Genomic DNA, 6,000 nt, shown 5'->3' on the forward strand with positions numbered 1-6,000 from the left:
GTGATTGACAAGAAAGTATTTAATGGATGGCATGGCACTTGGGAGTTTTGTAGAACAAGGGGACCTTGATGTGTTTGTCTGTTGCTTTCTGAAGGCAGAAGGGTATGTTAGTGGGGTGGTGAGAAAAGAACAAAGAACAACCCAGCACGGGAAACAGGCCCTTTGGCCCAACGAGCCCGCGCTGCCATCTTAACAAAGCATTTTCCTACACCTACCTTGACCCGTGTGTATGCGTATGGTACCCCTGGGAGTCAAGTAGATAAGGTTGTTAAGAAGGCATACGGTGTCTTGGCGTTTATTGGTAGGGGGATTGAATTTAGGAGTCGCAGCGTCATGTTGCAACTGTACACAACTCTGGTGCGGCCGCACTTGGAGTACTGTGTGCAGTTCTGGTCCCCACATTATAGGAAGGATGTGGAGGCTTTGGAGAGGGTGCAGAGGAGGTTTACCAGGATGTTGCCTGGTATGGAGGGGAGGTCCTATGAGGAGAGGCTGAGGGATTTGGGGTTGTTTTCGCTGGAAAGAAGGCGGCTAAGAGGGGATCTTATTGAAACATATAAGATGATTAGAGGTTTAGATAGGGTGGATAGTAATAGCCTTTTTCCTCTGATGGAGAAATCTAGCACGAGGGGGCATGGCTTTAAATTAAGGGGTGGTAGTTATAGGACGGATGTCAGGGGTAGTTTCTTTACCCAGAGGGTGGTGAGGGATTGGAATGCCCTGCCTGCTGCAGTTGTAAATGCGCCTAGTTTGGGGGCGTTTAAGAAATCCGTGGATAGGTTTATGGACGAGAAGGGATTGGTTTAGGTTAGTGGGTCATTGTTTTGTAACTGGTCGGCGCAACATCGTGGGCCGAAGGGCCTGTTCTGCGCTGTAATGTTCTATGTTCTATGTTCTATGTTCTATGTTCTATTGTAACCAGGTTCAGGGGAGAATAGTTTAGGGACAATTTGGTACACCAATCAGCCCAAGAGCACATCTTTGGGTTGTGGGAGGAGACCGGAGCACCCGGAGGAAACCCACGCAACCACAGGGAGAATGCACAAACTCCCACAGACACAGGCCCAAATCCATGTATCTGCACAGCTAGCAGTGATAGTCACTGAGCTGTTGTGGTGCCCGTCTGCTGGTCCGGGTTTAAGCACACACATCAACACGAAGTACTAGGCCACTCTCGAAACATCCAAGAGCAGCCCACGCACAACCCACCGTGTGCATGCCCCTCGTTAGACAACAAGGTGGATCGACACACCTGCGGATTAATAGAGACAAGACATTAACATGTAGCATTACATTTCCAGTATCGTCCCAAGGCTCTGACCCTTTTTAAAACCGTCTCCTATAACCCGCCATCCCTGTGTCACTCATGTGCCTATCTAAGTAAACCTTAAACAAGTCCAGCGTGCCTGCCTCCACCACCTTACTTGGTAGCGCATTCCATACCCCCACGACCCTCTGTGTGAAAAACCTCCCTCTAGTATCCAAATTATACTTCTCCCCCCTCACCCTTAGCTCGTGACCCCTCATGATATTTGTTTCCAATCTAGGGAAAAGCCTGCCACTGTTGACTCTATCTATACCTTTCATTATTTTATATACCTCTATTAGATCCCCCCTTAATCTCCGTCTTTCTAATCCCGATCTTTCCTCATAATGCAGTCTTTCCATACCAGGCAGCATCCTGGTAAACCTCCTCTGCACTCTCTCCAGGGTCTCCATGTCCTTCCGGTAGTAAGGTGACCAGAACTGGGCACAGTACTCCAAATGCGATCTCACCAACGTTCTGTACAACTGAAGCATTAGACACCAGCTCTTATACTCTATACCCCTTCCTATAAAGGCTAGCATTCCATAACCTTTCTTCGCAACCTTCTCCACTGGGGTTGCCACCTTCAGAGACTTGTGCACTTGCACTCCCAGGTCCCTCTGCATTTCTATACTCTTAATTAGTCTACCTTTTATCATGTAACTCCTCCCTGCGTTATTCCTTCCAAAATGCATCACCTCGCATTTGTCAGGATTAAATTCCATCTGCCATCTATCTGCCCAATATTCCAGCCTATCTATATCCTGCTGTGTCACCTGACAATCCTCCTCGCTATTCGCCAATCCTGCCATCTTGGTGTCGTCTGCAAACTTGCTGATCACACCACGTACGCCCTCTTCCAAGTCGTTTATATATATTACGAAGAGAAGAGGTCCCAGTACTGAGCCCTGCGGCACACCACTGGTGACAGACCTCCAGCTAGAAAAGGACCCTTCCACTACTACTCTCTGTCTCCTGTTGCCCAGCCAGTTTTCAATCCATCTAGCTACCTGTCCCTGTATCCCATGAGCCTTAACCTTTTCTACCAGCCTACCGTGAGGGACTTTGTCAAACGCCTTACTGAAATCCATATAGATGACATCAACGGCTCGTCCATCATCAACCGTTTTTGTCACCTCCTCAAAAAATTCTACCAGATTCGTAAGGCAAGACCTCCCCTGAACAAAGCCATGTTGCGTATCCTTAATCAGATCGCAATGCTCCAAATGCTTATACATCCTATCCCTAAGAATTTTTACCAACAATTTTCCTACCACCGACGTCAAACTCACTGGTCTATAATTACCAGGGTTATCCCTACTGCCCTTTTTAAACAGCGGTACCACATTCGCTATCCTCCAGTCCTCTGGGATCACCTGCGTCCAAAGAAGAGACAAAGATTTGCATCAGAGGCCCAGCAATTTCATCTTTCACCTCCCTAAGCAGCCCCAGAGCTTTATCAGTTTTTAAGCTGCCTAAAAACCCTAACACTTCCTCCCTTGTAAGGGATATTTCCTTCAACTGGTCTACAGCTCCATCCAAGACATTACAAGACACCAAGCCCCTCTCCTTCGTGAATACCGACGCAAAGTATTCATTCAGGATCTCCCCCATTCCCTCAGACTCAATGCATAGTTCCCCTCCTTTGTCTCTAAGAGGGCCTATTTTCCCTCTAACCACCCTCTTGTTCCTAATATAAGAGTAAAATGCCTTTGGATTTTCCTTAATCCTATCAGCCAAAGCCATTTCATGCCCCCTTTTTGCCCTTCTAACTCCCCTTTTGAGCTCCCTCCTGCTCTCTGTATATTCCTCCAGCGCTCTCTCCGTTCCCAGTTGTTTAGACCTAACATATGCCTCTCTCTTCTTCCTGACCAAGTCCTCAATATATCTTGTAATCCACGGCTCTCTAATCCTGCCTTTCCCATCCTTCCTCTTTACCGGCACATGTCTTTCCTGCAACATTTTCAGTTTGCCCTTGAAAGCCTCCCACTTGCCAAATGTGGACTTGCCCGCTAACAACCTCTCTCAATCAGTGTCCTTCAGCTCCTTCCTATTCCGGCTATAGCTCGCCTTCCCCCAGTTCAGCACCCTCCCCTTCGGCCGGCACTCATCCCTTTCCATTTTTATCCTAAAGTAGACAGACTTGTGGTCACTGTTAGCCACATGTTCACCTACCGCATACTCAACCACCTGCCCCGGCTCATTACCCAATACTAAATCCAGTACAGCCCCCTCCCTAGTCGGGCTAGTTACGTACTGCAAATGGGACTTTATCAATTGAGGCAAAGATTACAAAAGCAGGGAAGTCATAGAATCCTACAATGCAGAATGAGGCCATTCAGCCTATTGAGTCTGCTCCAACCACAATCCCACCCAAATCCTATCTCCATAGAATCATAGAATCCTACAGTGCAGAAGGAGGCCATTCGGCCCATCAAGTCTGCACTGACCACAATCCCACCCAGCCCTATCCCCATACCCCATGCATTTACACTAACTGGTCCCCCTAATTCTAAGGGACAATTGAGCAGAGTCAATCCACATACTTTGGACTGTTGGAGTTGCATAGAATGGTGGAGGATCCAGGTGACTTGACAACCCAGAGTCATTGAGCAGAGACTGATAGCCAAGTTCTGTACATATCTCAACCGGGATCTTGGATTCATATCACACTATCCAGAACCCTCACAACTTGCCTGGGTTTGCAAAATCTCATTAACTGTCCTGTCTGGAGACAATACACACCTCTTTAACCTGTGCTTAACCCTCTCTCACATTGTCTGTACCTTTAAGACTTGATTACCTGTAAAGACTCGAATTCCAACCATTATCTTGTAAATTGAGTTTGTGATTATATATGCCTTGTTTGTGAACACAACTCCTCACTCACCTGAAGAAGGTGCTACCAAATAAACTTGTTGGACTTTAACCTGGTGTTGTGAGACTTCTCACAGGGGAGGATCCAAGTGACTGGAGAACAGCTATGTGGTTCTGCTATTTAAAAAGGGTTGTAGAGATAAACCAGGGAACTACAGACCAGTGAGTCTCATGTCAGTGGTAGGGAAACTATTGGAGAAACTTCTGAAGGAGAGCGTCTCTATCTTCACTTGGAGGAGCAAGGCTTAATCAGGGATAGTCAGCATGGCTTCGTCAGAGGGAGGTCATGCCTAATAAATTTAATTAAATCTTTTGAGGTGACCAGGTGTGCAGATGAGGGTAGTGCAGTTAATGTAGTTTACATGGACTTCAGCAAAGCCTTTGACAAGGTCCCACATGGAAGATTTGTCAAGAAGGTAAATGCACATGGGATACAGGGTAATTTGATAAGGTGGATTCAAAATTGGCTCAATTGTAGGGGTTAGAAGTTATTGACAGCAGGCCGCTTTAGTGATTGGAAGCCAGTGTCCAGTGGAGTACACAGGGAGCTGTGTTGGGTCCCCTTTTATTCATCATAGGTGACTATATGAGCACTAGGATTAGCAAGTTTGCGGATGACACAAGATTGGATGGGTGATTAACCGTGAGGCTGAGTATCATGGACTGCAAGAAGATACAGATGGAACAGTCAAATGGGCAGTTAAGTGGCAGACAGAATTTAACCCTGAAAAGTGTGAGGTGATACACTTTGGAAGGAGTAATTGACAAAATGAATGGCCGGACTTTGTTGAGGCCACAGCTTGAGTACTGTGTGCAGTTCTGGTTGCCACATTATAGGAAGAAGTTGGGCAGGCTTGGGTTGTTTTTGTTGAAGCAGAGAAAACTGAGGGGTGACCTCATCGAGATGTACAAGATCATGAGAGACATGGACAGAGTGGATAAGGAGTAACTATTCCCTTAGTTGATGAGTCAGTCACTAGTGGTTCAAAGTGAGAGGCAGAAGGTTTATGGGGATATGAAGAAAAACCTTTTTATGCTGAGGGTGGTAACGGTCTGGAATGTACTGCCTGGGAGGGTGGTAGAGGCGAGTTGCCTCACATCCTTTAAAATGTACCTGGATAAGCACCTGGCACATCATAACATTCAAGTAATGGAACAAGTGCTGATAAATGGGGTTAGGTGGGAGTTCAGGTGTTTTTTGTATGTCAGGGCATACCTGATGGGCAGAAGGGCCTCTTCTGCACTGTCTGATTCTTTGATTGTGTGAAAGAGAGAAATGAGAGAGGAACAGCAGAGTGACCATAGATAAATGAAAGAACTTAGACTTACTGATAGCTAATTTCATTAAGCATCTAACATGGACTTTCCTCTGTTCTTTGTCCATCTCTCTATCCACTTCTCTTTCTCTCTGTCCTCACTCTCCCTCTTTCTATATGTCTCCTCTCTGGCTATGTTGCATCTGGTCTCTTCCTTGCACCAGTTAGCTGTAGAAAAATATTCTGTTTGAGAGAATTTCTTGCTATTTCTCTGAATGAGCTGTGATTGGAGAGTTTGCAGACATCATTGAGAGAGCCCAGACTTGTTTAACCACTCATACAGATTATTTGTTTTGGCAAACCACGGCAACGTTTCAGATCCGAGAAAAGCACTGAACAAATTCTACAAATATTGAAAGGCACAGAAATTAATGACAGGGCGATTCTATTCCCAAACCCCTCCCTCATTCTGCAGCCTGTTTGAAAAGAGAGAATTCTCCCACACCCTCAGGCCACAAGCCAATACAAATCCCTTTGTCTCTCTCACAATCAGTCTCCCAC

The sequence above is a fragment of the Carcharhinus amblyrhynchos genome, chromosome 9, assembly GCF_965287045.1.
Source record: "Carcharhinus amblyrhynchos chromosome 9, sCarAmb.v2.hapA, whole genome shotgun sequence".
In the NCBI taxonomy this organism is placed as follows: Eukaryota; Metazoa; Chordata; class Chondrichthyes; order Carcharhiniformes; family Carcharhinidae; genus Carcharhinus; species Carcharhinus amblyrhynchos.